This window comes from Acomys minous, assembly GCF_964271855.1.
Source record: "Acomys minous genome assembly, chromosome: 13".
Classification (NCBI taxonomy): domain Eukaryota; kingdom Metazoa; phylum Chordata; class Mammalia; order Rodentia; family Muridae; genus Acomys; species Acomys minous.
Genome location: NC_140495.1, coordinates 107,987,494 through 108,010,607, shown reverse-complemented (window position 1 = coordinate 108,010,607; position 23,114 = coordinate 107,987,494). Strand labels below are relative to the sequence as shown.

The window sequence follows — 23,114 nt, the reverse complement described above, 5'->3', positions numbered from 1 at the left end:
TCTGGCTGGTTGGTCTGTGGAGGGAGCAGGGAGCCAGTGTTTCTGAGGAGTCTGTGGAGATAAGACAGATAAGAGAAGGCTGGACAGAGAGAGAGAGATATCCCTCAGGTGGAAGAAGATTGACAGCACATGTCTCTCTGTGAAGAATTCTCTCTGAACTATAATCCAGGATGAGAGGGGCGCTGAGGGTGCCAGGCTGAGCCAGAGGACATGGTAGCCCCATGAAAAATGTCCAGCCTTAAGCCAATGTGGCAGTGCACGCCTATAATCCCAGCACTCGGGAGGCAGAGGCAGGGTGATGGCTGTGAGTTCAAGGCCAGCCTGGTCTACAAAGTGAGTCTAGGACAGCCAAGGCTACACAGAGAAACCACGTCTCAAAAAACCAATCAACCAAAAAGCAAAAAAAAAAAAAAAATTCTTTTTATTATTGGGCTGGAGAGATTGTTCAATAGTTAAGACCACTGGCTGCTCTTCTAGAAGACACAGGATCAATTCCCAGCACCTACACGGTGGCTCAAAACTCTCAACTCCAGTCCCGGGGGATCTGACGCCCCCTTCTGGCCACTTTGGGCACTAGGCATACACATGGTACACAGACACACAGACAAAACACCCATACAAATAAATGTTTTGTTTTTTTTCAAGACAGGGTTGCTCTGTTCTGTGTAGCTCTGACTGTTCTAGATCTTTCTCTGTAGACCAGGCTGGTCTTGAACTTACAGACGTCTGCTTGCTTTTCCTGGGATTAAAGGTGTGCCCACCATCACCCAGTTTATAGGTGACCTTCTAAACTCAGCTCTGCCTTCAGGCATGCGTGGCAGGAAGGCTGGGCAGTGCTTCTTCCACGGTCGGGAAACAGTGTCAAGAAGGAGTTTCCAGGTCGTCTTTGAAGAACTTCCTCAGCCTTGCAAGCCCTTGAGGGCTGGGAATTCCGGCCCGGGAATTTTTCCAATATTCTGACAGCTGTTTCTTCCCTTTCCCTGGCTTTATTATTATTTTTTTGTTCAGTTCCAAATCCTCCTTTCGCTTTCACTATGGTATCGAGGACTGGCTTGAAGGGTGGTGGCCTGCATGTGCTGTGTCAGGAGCTACGGCCTAGGTTAGCAGTGCCGAGGGAGGAGGTGAGACACAAGAGCAAACGGGGGTCAGAGGCAGAGAAGGCGAGGCCTGCCAAGGGGCCTCCTGTCTTTGTGAAACTCCAGATCTCACTGGCTGCTGTGGGCTCTGGACCTACGGGAGGCTGGCTCCTGTCACCTCAGGAAGGCCCCTATTGGAGGCAGCAAGATGGCTCAGCACAGAGAGACGTTTGCTGCCATGCCTGACAAGCGGAGTCCACACCTGGAATCCATATGGTGGAAGGAAAGAACCAAACTCCAGGACGCTGTTTTCTACCCTGTACAGGTGAGTTATGTATGGTACAGCCGGATGCATGTGTGTGGGTGCAAGAGCGCAGGCATGCAACGCACACACAAAATGGTTAATCTAAGTAAGTAAGTAAATAAATAAATAAATGTAATTTTAAAGATTAAGGGGCCTTTGAGATAGCTCAGTGCATAAAGGCAGCTTCCACCAAGGTTGACCTAGGCTGGATCCCCAGGACCCACAATGTGGAAAAGTAGAACTGATTCCTGCAAACTATCCTGGAAACTATTCTATTGTCTGTCTGTCTGTCTCTTTCTCTTTATTTTTTTGAGACAAGGTTTCTCTGTTTATCCTTGACTGTCCTGAACTCTCTTTGTAGACCAGGCTGGCCTCGAACTCACAGCCATCAACCTGCCTCTGCCTCCCAAGTGCTGGGATTACAGGCGTGCGCCACTGAACCCGGCTTGGAACCTCTACTCTTGAGCTGTCTGGCACATTAGCATTCACACACATGCCCATAAAACAATTTAAAAATGAGGCCTTTAATCCCAGCCCTCTAGCAGGCAGAGACAGGTGGATCTCTGTGAGTTCAAGGCCAGCCTGGTCTACAAAACTGGTCCAGGACAGCCAAGGCTACACAGAGAAACCCTGTCTTGGAAAAAACACCAAAAACCAAACCAAAATTTAAATATTAAAAAAAAAAAGTTCGTCTCATACGTGGGAGGTGACACATTAGCTTAAGTTGGTAGACTTTCTGGCTGCTGTCCCACAGTACAGAAGGGCACAGGAAACAGACGTTTGGAAGGCACCTCTGGAGCGGTGTGGGGACGTGGAACGCAGGCTTGGGGAGGTGCCTTAGTGCCCTCGGCAGCAATATGACAGACACTTGGAGAGAAGGACGACGCTCTCCTGGGAAAACCTTTCTTAGTGCACAGTTAGGCTTGAGGGGGGGTGAGGAAGAAGAGGCGGCCAAAGATGGTGAAGAGGCTGTAACAGTGTGAGCTACCTTGTGGCTTCTCCTGTCTTCCACCCTCTTCTTCCCTTTCAACCCCTTAACACTAGATATAAGGGGGAGGGGTGGGGGGGATGGAGAGGAAAGGAAAGAGATCCCTGAATAAAGCCGGGGGTTGGAAAGGGCAATGCCATCTTTAGACTACTTCCTGCTGATTTCGGCCATCAAGCTTTTTGGTACAAGTTTCATCTGTCAAGTCAGGATATCTAATTTCTTGTCTCTTTTTGTTTTGTTTTTGTCTCTCTGTGTAGCCTTGGCTGTTCTGGACTCGCTTTGTAGACCAGGCTGGCCTCGAACTCACAGCGATCCGCCTGCCTCTGCCTCCCGAGTGCTGGGATTCAAGGCGTGCGCCACCACCACTCAGCTTCTTGTTTCTTATATTTTTGGTTGTGAGCCTATCCTTTAAGGGCTGAGCCATCTCTCTAGCCCACCTTGGTCCCTCTATAGGTAAGACTACTTAAACCACAACAAACAACAAGCAACAACCCACCACGCCATAGCACTTACGTACCCTCTGAAAAGTTCCCAGAATTCCAAATGCCACGCAATCACAGGAACTATCTGCAGCTGGCAAAACCATACTTCTGCGAGAGCACGAGACAAACATAGTCAGCTGCTGCAAAGCAGCCCATATTCCCCACACCTGGGATTAAAATGAAAATATATTATTTCTGGTTTTGTGTGTGTGTGTGTGTTTTTGTTTTTTTCAAGACAGGGTCTCTCTGTGTTAGCCTCGGCTGTCCTGGAGTAGTTTTGAGACCAGGCTGGCCTCAATCTCATAGCCATTTGCCTGCCTCTGCCTCCTGAGTGCTGGGATTAAAGGCTCGCACCACCATGCCCGGCCTGGGACAAATTTCTTTCCCTGCTCCTATGGGTCAGAACTTTGCTGCTTCAAGCTTTTTTAACTCACTGTACCAAAGTGTCCATGTGTTGGGTCAAATCTGTTACCCCCACCTCACCCACCAGAGCCTGAGTCCTTACTGCCAACGGCTTCCAGCTTTCCTTTTTCTTCTTCTTCTTTTTTTAAAAATTTATTTATTATTTATACAGTGTTCTGCCTGCATGTATACCTACAGGCCAGAAGAAGGCACCAGATCTCATTATAGATGGTTGTGAGTCACCATGTGGTTGCTGGGAATTGAACTCAGGACCTTTGGAAGAACAGCCAGTGCTCTTAACCTCTGAGCCATCTCTCCAGCTTTTTAAACCCACGCCCTCAGACCTTCGCCTTGTGTCTGGTTGTTTTTTGTTTTATTGTAATCCTCTTGGATACTTTATTTTCTCCACACTTTATTATTATTTTATCTATCTATCTACCTATCTATCTATCTATCTTTGGGTTTTCGAGACAGCATTTCTCTGTGCAGCCCTGGCTGTCCTGGAACTCACTCTGTAGACCAGGCTGGTCTGAAACTCAGATCCTCCTGCCTCCCAGGTGCTGGGATTACAGGCATGTGCCACCACACCCAGATATTTCTATTATTATTATTTTTTAAGATGTATTTATTATGTATACAATGTTCTGCCTACATGTGTACCTCCCCACCAGAAGAGGGCATCAGATCACATTATAGATGGTTGTGAACCACCATGTGGTTGCTGAGAATTGAACTCAGGTGCTCTGGAAGAGCAGCCAGTGCTCTTAACCTCTAAGCCATCTCTCCAGCCCCTCTATTATTTTTAACTACACGGATGTGTGTTTCTCTGTTTGTGGATTTGTGTACACAAATGCAGGTGCCCAAAGAGGTCCGAAGTATTGCATTTCCTAGAGCTAAAGTTATAGATGTAAAAAAAATAAAAATAAAAATAAATAAAGTCATAGATGTGAGCCACCTGAAGTTGTTACTGGGAAGGGAACTGGGGTCGGCTGCAAGAGGTGTATGCGGAACCAGGGAGCTGTAGCTCCGCCCTCCTAGTAGAGGCTCTGTTGTTTGTTTGGTTTGAGATAGGGTCTCCTGTAATCAATGACTAGCTTTACACTCACTAAGTCAGCCTGGAATTCCCGTTTCCACCTCCCAAGTGCTGCCGACACAAGTCTGCATGCCACAGCCCCTCCCCCAATACCTTATAAATGCAAAAGTCATGAAACTCCTGAGCCCAGGGAGCTAGCTGGCTAAGCAATCCAGCAGCCAGCGTTGGGAGACGAACTGGGGCGGCTTGAAGCTAAACTGAGCGCCTGACTGTGCCGAACAGCTGTTTCCTCTGGCTTTGTGGGTGGCAGCTGCTGCCGGCCTGCCTCCCTGGAACTGGTGGGCGGAGGAGTGTGGGTGGCAGCTGGGAGAGGAGGACAGATCAAGGACGAAGGGGCACCTGGTGGGGTGGGGGGCTGGGGAGGGAAGCTTTGATCACTCAGCTTTGGTCCCTTCAACCATATCCTTTCTTTTCCCGGCAGAAATACCAGTGGACTGGGGGGGGCGGGGGCGGGGAGGGGAGATGGAGGCGGGGGGGGGGGGGGTAGACGGGCAGTCCCCTCATCTCTTTCTTTAGATGTCTGCACCCACTCCTCCCAGCCGAGCTGGCATTTCTAAAGGCTGGGGGTCTGCGGGGAGGCTGGTGGGCAGCTGGAGGGAGGTTGCTGGGATCCCCTCTCAGGAACATGTGTAGCATTATTTCACTTGCTCCTGGGGCACAGATGTCAGCTATGTCACATGTCAGACTCGGAGACCAAGCGCGGTGCTTTCCTCTTCCTTTTCTTTGTTTGCAGCCCTGGCTTGCCTAGAACTAAGGCTGTGTAGACCACGGTGGCCTGGAACGCCCAGAGAGCCACCCATTTTAGCTAGGATTAGCAGGGTTCCCCATCATGCCCGGCTCGACCTCTTTCTAAGGCTAGTCCCTCCTGGGCTGCAGGGTTTTCCACTCTCTCCCCGTGGACACGTCCGGAGGGGTCTCCTTTGAGGTGTCCAAGGCCTGTGCGTGGACTTAGTGGGCTGAGCCCGTTGCCTTGTAAACCTTGTTTCCCAGATGAGAAGTTCACTAAGGGTTCCGGTTTGTTTCTTACTCAAGGTGATCAACCACTCCCACTCTAACCGAAGGGGCTGAGACTGCTGCTCCTCCTTGCCAGCCATGTGTGAGCCGAGGCATAATCGGTTACAGCTCTCAGTAAGAGGGTCACTTCTCAGCAGTTCTCAGATTTGAACCTGAGATATTCAGGAAATTTAAAAATAGGATTGGCTGAGACATGTTTTTGTGGTTCTGTTTTAAATTTTTCTTTTGTTAGCCAGGTGTGGTGATTGTGCACAGTTGTAATCCCAAAACTGGGGAGGCAGAGGCAGGTGGATCTCCATGAGTTCGAGGCCAGCCTGGTCTACAGAGGACAGCCAGAGCTACACAGAGAAACCCTGTCTTGAAAAAACAAAAAGAAAGAAATTACTATTGGGCTGGAGAGATGGCTCAGCAGTTAAGAGCTTGGTTTTGAGCAAGTTTGAGCTTTGGTTTGAGCAGTTAAGAGTTTGGTTTTGAGCCAGGCGTGGTGGCGCACGCCTTTAATCCCAGCACTCGGGAGGCAGAGGCGGGCGGATCACTGTGAGTTCGAGGCCAGCCTGGTCTACAAAGTGAGTCCAGGACAGCCAAGGCTACACAGAGAAACCCTGTCTTGGAAAACCAAAAAAAAAAAAAAAAAAAAAAAGAGTTTGGTTTTGAAAAACCAATAAATAAATAAATAAAGAAATAAAAGAAACTACTATTTATCAATCAATAAATAGCCATGTTTTTGTTTGTTTGTTTTTCGAGACAGGGTTTCTCTGTGTAGCCTTAGCTGTCCTGCACTCGCTTTGTAGACCAGGCTGGCCTGGAACTCACAGCAATCCTCCTGCCTCTGCCTCCTGAGTGCCGGGATTAAAGTTGTGCTTGTGCCGCCACCACGCCTGGCTCCATGTTTTGAAAGAATAACAACAAGAACAAAAAACGGTTTGCATGTCTTAGGCAGTCCAGGCTGGCTCCCCCGCGCCTTCCCCCCCAACTCTGATAGGCTCCTGTCTGCAAGCATAGCAGAGTATCATTAATAGTGTTGGAGGGTGGTTCCCTTCCTGGGGTGGGTCTTGGATTCGACCAGGCATCAGTTGGACATTCCCTCAATCTCCGCTCTGTCTGTTCTATCTTTATCCCTCCATGTCTCGTAGGGTGGGTAGTTTTGGGTCAAAGTTTTTGTGGGTGGGTTGGTGTCCTCACTCTTCCACTAGGAGTCTTGTCTAGTTAGAGGGTGTTCTTTTCCATCTTGAGGGCCCTCGCTGGAGTTAGACCGTTGTGAGCCGTTGCGTAGGTGCTGTGATCTACAGAAGTAGGTGTGTTTTCTGCAAAAGCAGCCAGTGCTCTTCACTGTCCAGGTCGCCACCCCGAATCAGCATATTTAGATCCTCCTCCACCAATCTAACATGCTCCTCGCCTTGGATTTGTACTAAAGGCGATGCACCTTTTTGTTTGTTTGTTTTTCGAGTCAGGGTTCCTCTGTGGAACAAGAACTCTGACTGTCCTGGGCTCACTCTGTAGAGCAGGCTGGCTTTGAACTCACAGAGATCCGCCTGCCTCTGCCCCCTGAGGGCTGGATTAAAGGCGTGCGCCACCATACATGGGTGGCAATAAGCCTTTATACTCTCTGCGCTTTGAGTAGAATGTTCTGGAATATAGCCAAAGAGAATAGGCAGATTCAGAGAATCCTGGAGTGAATGAGGAGATTTAGAGTCCATAAAGAAAACACCAGAGAGTTCAGGACCCTTTTCTTTTTGGAGATGGTGTTGTTATGTGCAACTATGTCCTATGTGCCTTAGAGCCCTCTCTGAAGTGAAGGATGACCTTGAACTTCTGATTGTCCTGCTGTCCCTTCCCAGCTGCTGTGATTACAGGTGTGTGGTGCAGACCATATCTGGTTTTAGTTCATGGCGCAGAAAGAACCCTGGGCTTCATCCGAAGTAAGCAAGCATTCTACCGACTGACCTACACCCCACGCAGGTACTCCCCTCTTAAGTGGCCTCCACTAGTGTCCAGGAAGACTGCAGCCCCGGGAAGGCCCAGACACCACAGCTGTTTGTCTTGGCAATTGCCAAATAGGCAGTTGTGAGTAGTGCTGCGGTTAGTTCCTTTGTGAGGCTTAACTGTTGGTCCAGTTTCCAAGCCCGATTAGGTGTCATTCCGAGGGATTCTGACAGAGGGGCCCAAGCAATAGATTCCTTTGCTCAGGCAAACCAGAGCCAGGGACCAGCCTCCTGCCCCTCACCGTGTGCCTCTGAGCCTCAGGTTTAAAAAGTCTGAGAGCCTCTGATCAGCTGAAGTCCCAGCAGGAGACAGATAAAGCCCACGAGGCAGAAGCTGAATCAGTTATGTTATCAGAGAGACAGTAACAGGAAGACTTGCTTAGACACTCGGGGGCGGGGCACACAGAGGTGTTGAGGTGTCATGGTATTCCCAAACATAGCCGAGCTTTCAGAGATCCCCAAGGGCAAGAGAAGGAAAGGGAAAAGGCTGGTGGTAAAACCCAGAACTTGAGGACCGGCTGGCGAGTTGGCTTCTGGAGACGCAGTCAGTGGGCGGCTCAGCAGGTGCTGGGTTCTGAAAGGATGCTGGGAAACGGGGGCCCTGCCAATTAGAAGCAACTGTGCCCCTCTCCCGGACTTCTGCTGGCGTTACTAAGGTTGGGAGACAGAGGCCTAGTGTTTGGCTGCCCCCATTGTGCCTACCCTCTGTCCTCACCTGCAGGCTCACACTCTTATTTCTCCATTTTTCTCCTAGGCAGGACCAGTCCCGACATTGTTGGCTTAGTCACTAAGCCTTTGCTGAACGCCCTTGGCCACAGCCCCAGTCTCTGCAGACACTGACTAGCAGGAGCACCCACGGTTCCTGGAAATCGTAACTGCTTCTTCTCGTTATCAGAGGCAGGGTCCTGGTGGCCATGGTCCCCCTGGTAAGACAGGGAAGGAGCTAAGTTAGTGAAAAGGAGAAGTAGGAGACGTATTCAATATGGCCACATTGAGAAATAAAGGGACAAGTACAGGGGTCCAGTGACCCTCCCCCACTTCAAACCCACCTTCAGACTGAGGCTGTCCCGTCATAGAGCAATGTCATCCGTCACTGGCCCAGCGCAGTTTGGGCTCCAGTCTCTCCTGTGTGGAAATTTTTCCCTGGGAGACACCACCACCTCTGGGGTGGGGGGTTGAGGGGCAACAGGTTTGAGGCTTTTTCTTCTCCAAGCGTGAGACTGTGGGGGAAGATTCCAATTCCAGGAAAACCTTTATCTTAATAGTCCGATAGCCAAAGGGAGGCGCGCCTGTGTCCCTGTAGAGCATGTATGCCTCTTCCGGAATGGTATTGATCTTGCCCCAAACACACCATGCCTTGGACTCATTTACTGTTTACAGATGGGGAAACTGAGGAACGGACACAGCTCTAAGCAACTGATTAGAACACAGAATTGAGAAGGCCATGGGAAGGAGCCCTTAGAGGGAGTGGCCCATTCATTCATTCATTCATTCATTCATTCATTCACTCTAGCGACTGGAGCAGCTGGAGAATTGCTCGAGCCCAAGAACTTCAAGCAGGCTTAGGCAACAGAGCCCCGTCTCTAAAATAAACAGGCGTAAGCAAACCTGCAGAATGGTAAGCCAACACACACGCTCCACCTGTCCTGAGGAAGGCTCCTGTGGGAGACGTCATGTGATTTATTTTTCACACTTGGAAACTAAGTTCCAATGTTCTCCTTACCAAGAAAAGGCACAGAGTTCACTGGACCGGGTGAAAGTGAAGCCGTCACCCAGCTCGTGGGAGGCGGAGGCAGGAGGTGCTGGTTCAAGGCCACCCCCCTCCCTCAGCAATGGAGTGAATCTGAGATCTGTCCCGGCTACGTAAGACAATCTTTACAACATGGGAGCATGGGACGGGACAGGATGGGGACAGATGGCCCGACGGGGACAGGAAGAGAGGATGAGGATGACGATGAGGATGGTACGGAGGACACTGGAGAGGCCTATCTCACCCTTGCAGACTTTTTGGTCCCTGCTCTGACTGGTGTCAGCAGCCGGCCCCCAGTGCGCTGCTGGTCACAGCCAGGTAGGTACTCGCCTCTGATGTCAGGACCCTGAGTCTGAGCGTCTCAGTCCGCCATCTTTATTTCCTTATTTTGTGTGTTAGAAGTGTTTACTACACAGGGATATACAGTGACATCCTGTCTCAGGGGAAAAAGATCTGGGGGTAGAGGTGGGGTTGAGATTCAGAAATCTAAGGCCATCCTTGCTCCTAAGGGACATCAAAGTCAGCTTGGGATACGTGAGACCCTGTCTCTAAAGAAAATAAAAAGAAACAGATTAGAGGGGGAAATCCAAACCGTTCGGCGACTGCCTGTGAAGTGAGAATACAGGTGATTCTAACATTAAAAGGGCCCAGTGCTACTTTTGTGACTGAAGGGGGTGACCAAGTACAGCACTCAGAAATAATGGCCATGTTAGGGGGCGAGATTATGGGTCATTTCTGTTGCTTTTGTTCGGTTTTCCAAACTTCTCATTATGTGGTTTTGATGTTATTTTAGCCAGAACAGAACCAGCTCTGCCACAGGCAGATAAAGAGGCAATGCTCCCCATGGCTTAACAGGGCCCAAGGGGCCGCTCGGATGCTGGTAAATTGCTACTGGTGACAAGTCATGGCAAGAAAGGAAAACACCAGTGGGGCTGAGGATTCCACTCAGTTGCTAGGGTGCTTGAACTGGACACCGTGTAGCGTGCCTGTGATCCCAGCACCCAGGAGGTAGAAACAGGAGAGACCAGAAGGTCAAGGTCATCTTTGGCTACCTAGGGGATTCAAGGCCATGTAACAAAGTGAAGGACACTAGCGTACTATACAGCAGACGGGTCCAGAGCCCTGACGGCTGGGGCAAGGTGCCACAAGAACACTGGTGGCAAGATCTAGTGCCTGGGCAGCCTTTGGCTCAGTCTCCCCTGGCATTCCAGGGGTGCTGAAGGGGTCCGAGAGGAGCCAAACCCTGCCGGCAACGGCAGACTTTTGCAAGGGATAATATGTATCTTTTAGGAACTGGAGCGATGGCTCAGCAGTTAAGAGTACTTCCTGTTTTTTCAGAGGCCCAACACCCACACTGGGCACCTCATAACCGCCTATAACTCCAGCAGCAGGGTTATCTGACACCCGCTTTTGTCTCCACAGGCACCCCACGCCCTTCACATACACTCATACAGACATACACACAGAAATAAAGTAAAATGAATAAAAAAAAATTGAGCCGTGGTATATCCGCACAATGGGGTATTATTCAGCCATAAAAGGATAAAGTGCTGATTCACATAGCAACATGGATGAACCCAGAACATGTTAGAGTGTGAGAAACAAGCCAGAGACAAAGACAAGGTATTGCGTGATGACTTTTGTGTGAAATGTCCAGAATAGGCTAAACCAATGAGTAACCACCTGGGGTGGGGAGGGCAGAAAGGAAAGTAGATAGAGGGCTTCTTTAAAAAAAAAAAATTTATTTACTATATATACAGTGCTCTGCCTGCATGTACACCTGCAGGCCAGAAGAGGGCACAAGATCTCACTATAGATGGCTGTAAGTCACCATATGGGTGCTGGGAATTGAACTCAGGACCTCTGGAAGAGCAGCCAGTGCTCTTAACCTCCGAGCCATCTCTCCAGCCCAAGGGTTTCTTTTTTTATCTGTAAAGATTTATCTCTATTATTTTTAATTATGTTTGTGTGTATGGTGTGTGTTACATGATTTATTTATTTTTAAAAAATTTTGTGTGTATGTTTACCTGCATGTGTTTATGTGCAACATGTGCATGCAGTTCCTGCAGAGGCCAGTAGAGGGTGTCAGATTTCCCTGGAGCTGGAGCTGTCAACAGTTGTTAGCTGCTTGACCAGGGAGCTGGGAACTAAATTCTAGCCCTATGTCTCCAGCCCCACCCTTGCAATTGCTCTAGGCCAGTCAAGGGTACAGAGTGAGGCCCTGCCTCAACAACAAACTGTTTTCACAATCAACCATCGAAAGGATTAGATGTCCAGGATTTCATTCTGAACCAGGGCAGGGTGAGTGGGAAGGAAGAAATCCTACCTACCTCTTCTTCCTTTTGCCTTCTTCCCTTCCCATTTTCTCATTCCCCTTCTTCCTGCAGGAGGAGACAGGCCTCGAACCAGGGTCTTGGCCATGCTAGACCAGTGCTGTACCATGGAGACCTTTAGTCCTTAAAAAAGTTTTTTTGTTTGTTTGTTTGTTTTGGTTTTTTGTTTTTTTGGAGACAGGGTCTCTCTGTGTAGCCTTGTCTGTCCTGGACTCGCTTTGTAGACCAGGCTGGCCTCGAACTCACAGTGATCCACCTGCTTCTGCTTCTGGAGTGTTGTGATTAAAGGCGTGTGCCACCGCGCCTGGCGATAAGGGAATTTTGAGGCAATGGTAATGTGACCTTTTGAAAGCTTCCCGGGAGGCTCTGAAAGGGGAACACCACTGCTCTTATAGCCCTGACTGAAGAATGGGCCTCTTCTGTGGGGAAGGAGCACCCTCTTCCGCCTGCAGCTTCCGGTGAGGGAGGAAGGCGACACATGCCTAGTCAGCCAGTTCGGCCAAAGTCACTCTGGCTGTCAGTGGGGCGACAGTGAGGAGCTGTTTTGATGACCATGAATGTGATGTGAATAAGTCACTCCCTGGACACTTAGATGAGAAAACATTGTTTCTCTGGAGTTCTGGTCCCAGTTGCTGATTCAGTCAGTCTCAGGAGACCCACAGCGGGAACTGCAGGGGGAAGGGAGTGTTCGGGAAGTGGGTAGCTTGGTTTACTCTTGTATAAACTACAAGGGACAGATAAACAGTCATTCATGAGCGGGGCGCACCTCTCTTGTTTCTGGCCCCCCCCCATTTTCTGTGGGGAGTGGGTGGTTCTTACAGAGGCCTCCTTGCTGTTCCTTCTCCACCCACCCCACAGTGCTCTAAGGCCCAAAGGCAGCTCTACCCTCTCTGTCAAGAAGCAGCAGTTTAGTTGAGAATGCCCATCCAAGGCGGAGGGCACTGAGCTGGGGCTGGGAATATAGTGCCCGGGTAGAGACAAAGACAGACAGACAGACAGACAGACAGACAGAGAGACAGACAGACAGACAGACAGACAGACAAACAGACACACACAGAGAGAGAGAGAGAGAGAGAGAGAGAGAGAGAGAGAGAGAGAGAGAGAGAGAGCCAGAGGCAGACAGAGAGAGACAGAGATAAGGGAATGGTCAAGCCCCAAACATTCACAAAGCAAAATTCCCTTCCCCCTAAAGCCTGACATTGAAGATGTAATCTCAGCATTTGGGAGGCAGATCTCTTGTGACTTCAAGGCTAGCTTGGTCTACATAGCAAGTTCTAAGCCATCCAGGGCTACATAGTTTCTCTCTCTTTTTCTCCTTTCCTATCTACACACACACACACACACACACACACACACACACACACACACACAGACATACACACACACACACACACACACACAGAGTTCTGCTCTGTAGCTCTGGCCGCCCTTGACTGATTTTGCAGCAAGGGTCCCAAATCCTGGGCTTATATAATCACATCCCCCACACACTCAGCCTGTACACATGTGTGTGTGTGTGCACATGTGTGTGTGTGTGTGTGTGTGTGTGTGTGTGTGTGTGTGTGTCGGCATCTCTATTTTTATCTCTTTGGGGCTGTGATTAAGGAAAATCAGGGTCACTTGAGCCTGTGTACTGCAATGCTGTGTGTCAGTCTGATAAGCCAGCTGGCCACTGAGTGACTAATGCTGTCCTGTGGTGGTGTCATGTAACCTGCACAAAGGACTGATTCACAGCCCCAGTGGGACACAGAGGGATGGCGCAAGACTTCGTGCAACTTAGACTAGGGCACAATTAAAACTCAGAAATTGTTTGTTTCTGGAATTTTCCGTTTAATATATTTTGGCCAGTTGGCTGGTTCTGGATAACGCAGAAAGCTGAAGCAGCCCTGTAGATGGCTGTGGACTCACCTCTCCTGTTTAAGAGATGCTGGGGATGGAACCCAGGGCGTCACAATGGCGGGCGAGTGTTCCACTCTCTGCACCCCAGAGGGACTCATGCATCCTGAAGTCTGTGCGTGTCAGAGTTCTCAGGCACTGGGTACCACATTCTAACTGAATGCTGAGGCCCCTTGGGAATTACCTTGTCCCACCTTCCTGTTTTATAGCAGCGGAGGCCCCTATTCAGAGAGTAAAGGCACCTCCCCCCCATCCCCCCCCATCCTCCCCCCCCCCCCCCCCCCCCGCCCCAGGACTTGCAGAAAGAAGGCTGAACTCCTGGGCCTCAAGCTTGTTCTGGGATTTGATTAATCATTCCGGGCAGTCAGTAACTGCCACCACAAGTTGCTGCGGACAGGAGAGTCCCAGGGGACCAAGTTCTGCCTACAGGTTTCCTGCAGTGTTTTTTTTTCCCCCCCTTAATATTTGCACTGTTCTCACATAGCCCAGTCTGACCTTGAACTCACTAAGTAGCCTTGAACTCCTGATCCTCCTGCCTCTGCTCCCAGAGGGATGGGATTTCAGCCATGCACTAGCAAGGCTGGGGGAGGCTGCTGCTGCTGCTGCTCCGCTTCCCCTGCCTTCCTCCCTCCCTCACCCCTGACTTCCCCCTCTCTCTCCCCTCCCTTCCCCCTCCCTCTTTCCTTTCCTCCCCTCTCCTCCTCTGCTCTTTCCGTGGGATGTGCGTGTGCTGTGTTGCACATCTGCAAGCCAGTTCTCTTCTGCCGCTCGCTCTTATGTGTGTTTTGAGGGTTGAATGCATGTGGCAAGTGCCTTCACCCACTGAGCCATCTTGGCCACCCTGGCCACCACTGCCTGGCAGTGTCAGTGTCACTGTCCTGTGGCTGTGTTCAGAACCTCCATTCAACTGAAGATTAATAGGGCACCTGAGGCTCCCAGGACACTTAGAGAATTGCTACGCTCTCCACTAAACCTTTGGCCACGCTGTAATCCCAGCACTCAGGAAGACAGAGGCAGGAGGATTGGCTGTGAGTTCCAGGCCAGCCTGGTCTTCAAAGTGAGTCTAGAACAGCCAGGGCTACACTGGGAAACCCTGTCGGGGGGGGGGGGGGAAGCCCAAAACAACAACAACAAACAAAACAAACCAACAAACAAAAACAGCACTGGGGAGGCAGAGGCAGGCAGATCACTGTGAGTTCGAGGCCAGCCTGGTCTACAATGTGAGTCCAGGACAGCCATGGCTATGCAGAGAAACCCTTTCTCGAACCACCCCAAAACAACAGCAACAACAACAACAATAAGACAAAACCAAAAACCAAAAAACTCAAACAAAAAACTAAAAAACCAAACCAAACCAAAACACAAACCACCAAAACCCCAAAAAGCCCCAACAACATTGTATGTGGGGTGATTTGAATGAGATTGCCCCCCTCATACACTCATACATTTGAAAACTTGGTCCCCAGTGGGTGGAGCAGTCACTGGATCAGGAGAGGACTGGATACAGCCAGGAAGTGGGAAAGAAAAGACCTGACGCCCCATTTCTGCGCTAAAAAAAAAAAACAAAACAAACCTATGCAATAAGAAAATATATGTGCAGAGAAGCTGTGATTACACATCCACTCCGCTTCCAGTTCCTCCTGGTTCCCATAAGCGCCGTCCCCGCCCCCTCCCCCCCAGCTTTTCAGTACCAGAGTGGTCCACTTATCCACTGCAGTGGGAAAGGGGATCCCGCCTCAGAGTCTTAAAATTAAGCGTGACTTTTCCCCAGTCTACTTCACTTGGTCAGGGGAAGCCCAAAGGCTGTTCCTGGAACCCTCTGAAGCTTTGCCCGTTTTGGAGGCCAATGTGGGTGTGACTGGGGCTTCAGCCGTGGTGGTCAGCTAGACACACACACACACACACACACACACACACACACACACACACACACCCCACCCCTGCTACCTATGCACTTTATCTGTGGCCTTTGCACTTCCTTCTCTACCTCACTAGCCCTCTGCGTCCCCGGGAAGAGCCTTTTTTTCCCCCCTTGCTGAGCCATCTCTGGGACTGGAGAGAGAGCTCTCAGGTTAAGGAGCCCTGGCTATTGCAGCACACCCAGATTCAGTCCCTAGCAGCTCCCGTGGCAGCTCACAATGACCTGTAACTCCCCAGTTCCAGAAGCCAACGCCCTCCCAGGGCAGCAAACATGCATGCGGTAAACTTATATGCAGGCAAAAAGACTCAGACATGTAAAAAAAAAAAACTGAACTAAAAATATTTTAAAATAACTTAAAAACAACTTTCTATTAGGGGCTGGAAAGATGGCTCAGAGGTTAAGAGGTCTCGAGTTCAATTCCCAGCAACCACATGGGGCTCACAACCACTTGTAATGGTATCTGATGCCCTCTTTCAGTATGTATGAAAACAGAAACACTCATAAACATTAAATAAATAAGATTTATTTAAAAAAAAAGGAAGAACAAAGAAAATTTTCTATTACACGTGTGTGTGTGTGTGTGTATGTGTGTGTGCTCACACGCATCTGTCTGTCTGTCTGTCTGTCTGTCTGTCCACTGAGTGCTTACAGAGGTCAGAGGATAATTATGAGGAGTTGTTCCTCTCTTTCTAACATGTGAGCCCTAGGGCTCAACATAGGTTGTCATGCTTGGTTGCCGGAGCCTTTACCCATCTTGTTGGCCCAACTGTCTCTATGTCCAGTGGGAATTGTGAATCCCTGGGCCAGTTTACTGTCCCATTAGACTCCGACCCTCCCTATCTTCTCTATGCTTTTTTAAAACAATTTTGAGACACAGAGGCCAGCCTCAATCTTGATGTGTGTCCAAGGATGACCTTGAACTCCTTGGTCCTCCTGCCTCCACCTCCCAAGTGCTGAGATCGCAGACACGCACTGACGGTGCCTGTTTCGTGTCTTTCTCCGTTGTATAAAGAGGCCAGTGTTAGGCGGCTCAGTCAGTGCCACACTAGGTTACTGAAGCACTTGTCATGCCTCCCCCACTCCTCCACCCCTGGCCTCTGGGCTTGGCATAAAAGCTAGGGCATTCACCATGGGAGAATAAAATGTAATTTCTTTGATGCTGAACCAATTAGTATAAAAAAGAGGGTTATGGGCGCTTTGTTCAGGCCTCTCAGCTCCTGCTCCTGCCTTCTGTGTGGTGGCTTCAGAAAGTCAGGAGGCCTGGGGCAGGAAGGAGCCATGACTGATGCCTGTGGACGTATGAACGCCCAGCTCTCTAGCCTTGAGTGAGGTAAACTCTAAGGCATAATTTATACTCCAGTCAGGCTGAGCTCAGGATTCTGCCACAAATTATAACCTTTCTTGGCTCTGCCTCCTCTCTCCGGCTCTACCCACCCCCACCCCCTTCCTGGATTCTCCTAGGAATACGTCCTTAATAAATCACTTGCCCACAAACCCTTGACTCAGGGTCCACTTCTGGGGTACCTGACTGACAATACTTCTAACTATATTCACCACTCAGCAGATGGCCATGTGACTCCCTGTAGGAGGGGGACCCGCTCAGCTCTCACTGAGTCACAGCACAGCCACGGGACCAGCTCCCACCAACCGAATGTCCCCCGGAGTCCCGGATGCCGCACTGCCAACCCCTCACGTGACCATAGCCTCACTTTTTCTTCAGGGAAAAGCCCACGAGAGGGGCTTCTCTCTCAGCCGGGGGGCCCCGGACAAGCCATGTCAGGCACGCAGCTCCAGAGCTGAGCACCTGCCAAACATGGGCAACAATGAGCCTTTATTTTTTGTAAGGCGTGGAGAGACCTGGGGGCTGGGACCAGCATCCCGCCTGACAGCTACAGTGCAAGCTGAGTGGTACAGCTGGGCATGGATAGGATGGGGACGAAGCCAAAGTCGACTTTTTTTTTTCTTGTCATAGCTGTGGCCAAGCTACTGAGGCTCCCTGAATCCTAGTGTCTCCATTTGTAGATTGAAGACATCCCCCCCCTCCCCCCCCCCCCCCACTCAGGACGGTGGTGTGTGTCTCTAATCCCAGGACGCGAAGGGCAGAGGCAGGAGGGTCAGGAGTCCAGGGTTATCTTTGGATACATACTGAGTTTGAGGCTAGCCTGGGCTACAGGAGACCCTGTCCCAAAACAAAAGGGATGAGGCTATGAATGTTTCCCACCTAGGAGGTTTTTGTGTGTGGGGGGCAGGGTCAAATGAGTTAACATATATATAAAGTCTTTCAGACAGAGCCTGACATATGGTAAATGTTTAATGAATATTAACTAAAGTGCACTTGAGTTATGAACTGCTATAATTCATCCCCGAGGTTTCACCTGTGACCACTGAACCTGTTCATCAGCCCCTCTATCTGTTCATTAACTCTCAATCTTTTGTTTGTTGTTGTCGTTTAAGAATTTTTATTATATTTATTAATTGTGTGAGTGCACATGCTTGCACATGTCATTGAACATGTGTGGAGGGTCTGAGGACGACCTGTGGGAATCCGTTCTCTCCGTCCTCCACGCATCTTCCAGGGATTGAACTCAGGTCCTCAGGCTTGGCAGCAAGCGGCTTCACCTATGAGCCATCTTTCTGGTCTGCCCAGCACACTCAAAATCACAGCAGCGCTCTGCAAACAAGCGCATCAGGTGAGATGTGTGAAGTCAGCAGTGTTTGGCCAGGTTTGGTCTACACCAAGGAGGTGTCAACTCATCAAACTAAAGTGATCAAATATGCATGACACAGTGGTAGAAAGGGGGTGAAGGGTAAGAAAGTGGGACAGAAGGGGACAGCTCCCCACTCGGGACAAAAGCGAAAGGTGACCGTTCAGCATTGAAAGGCTATTTACTTGATGGATTTTAACTGTAAGGTTGACAATTAGATATTTTATAGTTAATCTTGAAGTCAGCTTGAGGGGATGCAACAAGCCTCTGGGCCTATCTGTGAGAAATGATCTAGAGTAAGTTAATTGGTACTGGAAGAGCCACCTTCCTGTGGTATGTACCATCGGTGGGCAGGGGGCAGGGGCTGAAGAAACAGCAAGTTGAGTGCCCGGCTTCCTTTCTGTCTTTGGAAACCATGTGGCCAGCTGCCTCAGGCTCCTGCCTCCACCATGATGGGTCAAGCCAACTGCTCAAACTGAGACAAAATAACTCTTTCCTCACCAGCAAAGTAACACACACTGTTGCTTTAATGCAGCAGTTCTCAACTTGTGGGGCGAGACCCCGTGGGGGATTGTTGGTGTGTTAGAATAATTCTTTCACAGTGGTAACATATCAGATATTTATGATTCACAACAGTAGCAAAATTACAGTTATTAAGTAGCAATGAAAATCGGGTTTTTTTTGGGGGGGCACCTCACCACAACATGAGGAACTGTGTTAAAGGGTCGCAGCATTGGGAAGGTTGAGAGCCGCTGGTGTGATTCCACTTAGCAGCTTCTGGGAGGTGTCCCATCCCGATGGCCCCCTTGTGGACTTCCCCGTTCCTCCAGCCCCGTTTCTGTTTCTGCAGCAGTATAAACCACAATTCCTTTTTCCTGACAGGCAGGAAACACAGACAGGCTTCTGAGGAGGAAAACACAGCTTACACTTTTGACAGGTTTGGGGACTCTCATACTTGAAATTTTTGAGCAGCCTGCCTTCCTTAAATTGTGCCTGTTGCCCGTCGGGGTGGCGGTGGGGGGGGATCAGCGACCCAGGTAGGCAACTCTAGGCGAGTATCCACGAATGGGCGTTTGAGACTCTCCGGGGAGATGAGAGGGGTCTTCTCAGGCACTCAGCGGAGTGGCCAGCATGGCCCCACCAAAAGGAGCCACGATTAAATTAGAACAATATAACCACCCAGTACCACCAGCAGGAGAGGAGATACTAGGCCTGATGCTGCAGCCCCTGGGGGGGCGTGGCCCGCGGTGGGCGTGGCCAGCCTCCTCCAGCTTAGAGGGCAGAGGCACTACCCTTTCCTACCTCCCCTTGTGCGGCATCCCATGAGAGAGGTGTGCGGCATCACACACGTGCGCCACATATTCCCCAGAGCCAGGCACTAGCATCTGTACACTCAACACTCCTTTCTGTGCCAGGGACATAAATCACACGCCTCACGCACCCATCCCCAACTAAGCACACGGGCCGCGCTATGCCGGTCTCAGCCCCCACACCGGACAAAGAACTCATCACCACAGCCAGTGAGCATTTTACACTCGCCAGCCACACACATTAGTGCATCACGCTTGCATGAAAAACACAGCTCGGGAAAAAAAAAAGAAAAAAAAAAAAAAGAAAAACACAGCTCGGGTTTCGGCCAGAGACCTCGCGGCTCGCTGTACACCAAGCCCTGCTCCCCCACACGTACATAGCATGCATGTTGTCATATTTCCACACAAGCGAATTGTATGTACATTGTACATACTACCAAAACAAAAATCTATATATGTTTACACCCGTGTTGGGGGCGGGGTGGTGGTGGACAGGGAGGACCTGCACATTTCCAGAAGCTGACAGCATTACTCTTCCAGACTAAAGTGCACACAGTATCTCACAGACACCTTGCCACAGAGGGCAACTGAAATCCAGCAGACCCACTGTGCGCAAGCACATCTACTCACACCAATGCTGCACCTCAACACACACACAACATATATCCACCATACCCAATGACACCACACCCATGGCTGACCTGCCACTGGGTCAGCCTGGCATGAACAGCCATGTCTGCATGCCTGGGGGCCACATCATCGGAGTGCTGGACCTCCTGAATTCCAGAAATCCCTTCAACCCCTGCTAATCTGGGACTTTTAGTGTTGGCTTGGCACAGTGCTCTCACATGGGCACCTGGCTGAATCCCTGTGACTTGACTCTGAACTTCAGGGATAGGGGGTGGGACAGATTTGGGGGTCCCAACGGCTCAAGGAAAACAGGGGTGCCAAGTCACTGGTCCCTTTGTCCCCTTTGTCCAGAGGGGTGTTGTGGCTCACAGACCTAGGGAAGACAAAAAACAATAGAAAGCCATAGGCAGGCCTACTTGTATCTTTCTCTGTCTTGGGGCTTTGCTCTGAGCAATGCGCTATCTCACCCGATCCTTTACAAAAAACAAAAAACTAAAAACCAGTGGGGTGGGCTAGCAGAGGTGTGACTAGGACAGACAGAGAAACCCTGTCCCCTGAGTTCCTCTGCCCAGACTTCTCCATCTGGCAGGCCATCTGAACATCTCTCTCACCCCCAAACTCTCCCATCCTGCCTGAGACGCCGTGGCTAGAACCAAAGACCACCTGTCTTGAGCCACCACCTTCAAAAGCTTCTCCTACTGCCTTAATGGGCCCAGGCGCCCAGGCTGCCCCACCCTCGGGCGGGATTAGCTTTCCCGGAGCTGTTTAAGGCACATCAAAAGAGTTCCTCTTACTAAAATAGCTCTCGGGGCCCTGCCTGCTAGCCTGAAATTAGACTAGGAGACTGTTCTTTTAGGTAAAAAACATCGTGCTGCCGGAAAGGTCCGTGCAGCCAGAGAGATCCATGCAGCTAGAAAAGTCCATGCTCTAAACGCACCTGTGTCGGAGGGAAGAACTCGGGCCACAGCCTCCATCCCTCTCCCGTTGTTGTATTGTTGTCACTCAAGCCTCTGCACAGACATTGGCAGAAAGCCAGCATGCCTACGGGATTGGAACCACCCCTGTCAGGTCCTGTAGGGATAGAGCACAGGATGGCGGGTTGCAGAAAGGCACATACTGATTTGGAGGCAGGGGCATGGATGGGACACACCCTTGGCATGGGTAGAAAAAGGACCCTAGAGGAGCTGGCATGGCTGTCCTAGGATGCCAGGAGATGGAAGAGGGTGGCCTGTAAAGGTGCAAGTCGGGGTCTGTGTCTGGGAGGAGGTTGTTTAGAGGGTCACTCTGTGTCACGGCAACTCTGGAAGCTCAGTGCTTGCCATAGAGAACATGACCTATTGACGCGGGAGAAGAAAGGCTACACACAGTACAAAGAGCCAGCGCTCTGTAACACTGGCTGGAAAAATAGAGGCTACTGTTGTCCTCTGGGGCCTCCAGGGGGACTGGCCTTTCTTCTGGAACCTTCCTGCACTTCTACAATGATCTCGGAACATGATTTCTTTCCACAGAGCTAGGGGGGGGACAGAACACAGGGTCTTGTAGACACCAGGTCAGGGTTCCCCTAAACACAAGATTTTATTTTTTGAGACAGGCGCTCTTGGTGCTCTTAGGCTGGCCCAGCCCTCAGTAGGTAGCCAAGGATGACCTCGAACTTCTGATCCTCCTGAGTGCTAGGATTAGAGGCATGCACCTCCTGTCTAGTTTAGGAGCTGTTGGCTTAATGGTAGGCAGACACTATACCATCAGAGCTGCATATAAAGTATCATTAACTATCACGAAAATATTTAGAAGAGGGTTCACCGACTATTGAGTCCTTGTCAAATTCTCCACTTCGGTCACAAACATTGTTTGGGTTCAGCTTTGTCCTCTATGGCGGCTATGTGACTAGGCAAGTGGGTCGGCCTCTCTGTGTCTTGGCTGTCTCCTTCGTAAACTGCAAAGATCCCGCCCTGCCTGCTCTTGTAAAGCTCACCTGGGCTGCTGCGCATGTGCGAGAGCTCTCCTCCGAGGCTCAGCTGGACGCGGGGCGGGGGCGCTCGCTAATGGCTGCCTGAGCATCAGCTGAGGCTGTCATTAGTGGTTAAGAGCTGGGCTGCTGGAGCCAGCCTGTCTGGGTTCAAATCCTTGCTCAGTCTCTGTCTGGCTTGGGAAATAACTTCATCTTTATCTCTACCTCAATTTCCTAATCTGTAAAATGGGGATGAAAGTCATGATACCTCCTTCACCGGGTGAGTAAGGGGAAAATTAACCAAGACCTCGGGTCCTTAGAACGGAGCCTTGTGAATGGAAAGTGCCTGGCAAGTGGGAACTGCTTTACCATTATTATTTTGATGTTGGGGGAAGATGGGAAGACGAGGAGCCACGCAGCATCTTCTGTGGAGTCAGGGTGTGGGTGCATGAGGGAGCACCCCATTTTCCTTTTCTTTCTTCTTTCTGGTCCTATTGTAGACCAGGCTAACCTCGAACTCACAGTGATCCACCTGCCTCTGCCTCCCGAGTGCAGGGGGGGCACTTACATTTTTATTTAGCGTGTGTCCGTGAATTGGTACGGTGTGAGTGTGAGGTGCTCGAAGCCGTTCTTGTGAGGTTGGTTCTCTGGCTCCGCCGTGTGGGTAGCCGGGGATTGAACTCATGTCCTCGGGCTCTGCAGCTGGCACCTCTTCTCACTGTGCCATCTCAGCCGCTCTCCCTTCAGGATTAAACTGTGGCCCTTGGCTGGGAAAGATGGTTCCTTGGTTAGAGCCTCTGGCATTACTCAGATCCCCAAAACTCACATAAAGCTGGGGAGGGACCAAATAGTTTGTTTCTTAACTTTTAATTGCATGTTATTTGTTTATGTGGGGAGGGGTGCTCACATGTCAGGGCAGGGCACACACGGAGAGTGGCTCTTGCCACGGGATCAAACCCAAGTTACTAAACTCAGTAGTGGGCACCCCGACCCACTGAGCCATCCAGCCTGCTGCTGCACTCCCAGTTCTCCTGCCTCAGCCTCAGGAGTGTGGGGATTACAGGCCCGGCTGGCCGCCGCTCAGGGGAAGGGCTCAGAACCTCACAGTGAACGTCCACACCCTGCTTCCTTGAGGTACTTTTCATTGGCACAGCCTTGCACCCTCTAGTTAACTCCAGTAGATTCAGGCGTCCACAATCACACAGGAGAAATGTTCAGGGCTGAAGAGAGCCGAACATGAAGCAACGTTAATTGGGTTGAGCCAAGATGCTCAATTGGTT

The 23,114-nt window shown here is 50.4% G+C and overlaps 2 long non-coding RNA genes across 2 annotated transcripts in view; one reads left to right on the top strand and one right to left on the bottom strand.

The window, feature by feature from the left end:
* Window positions 1-1,047: 1,047 nt before the first annotated feature.
* LOC311581628 lies at window positions 1,048-8,417 on the top strand. Its single transcript, XR_014773823.1, has 3 exons — window positions 1,048-1,401; window positions 7,198-7,318; window positions 8,096-8,417. It is a non-coding gene; the product is annotated as an uncharacterized lncRNA (long non-coding RNA).
* Window positions 8,418-18,504: 10,087 nt separating this feature from the next.
* Window positions 18,505-23,114, bottom strand: part of LOC311581629 — a 5,128-nt gene continuing 518 nt past the window's right edge. The window contains exons 2-4 of the long non-coding RNA XR_014773824.1: window positions 22,403-22,601; window positions 20,824-20,957; window positions 18,505-18,849 (exon numbers count right to left, since the gene is read on the bottom strand). This is a non-coding gene — a long non-coding RNA (uncharacterized lncRNA). The remainder of the gene's footprint in view (window positions 18,850-20,823; window positions 20,958-22,402; window positions 22,602-23,114) is intronic.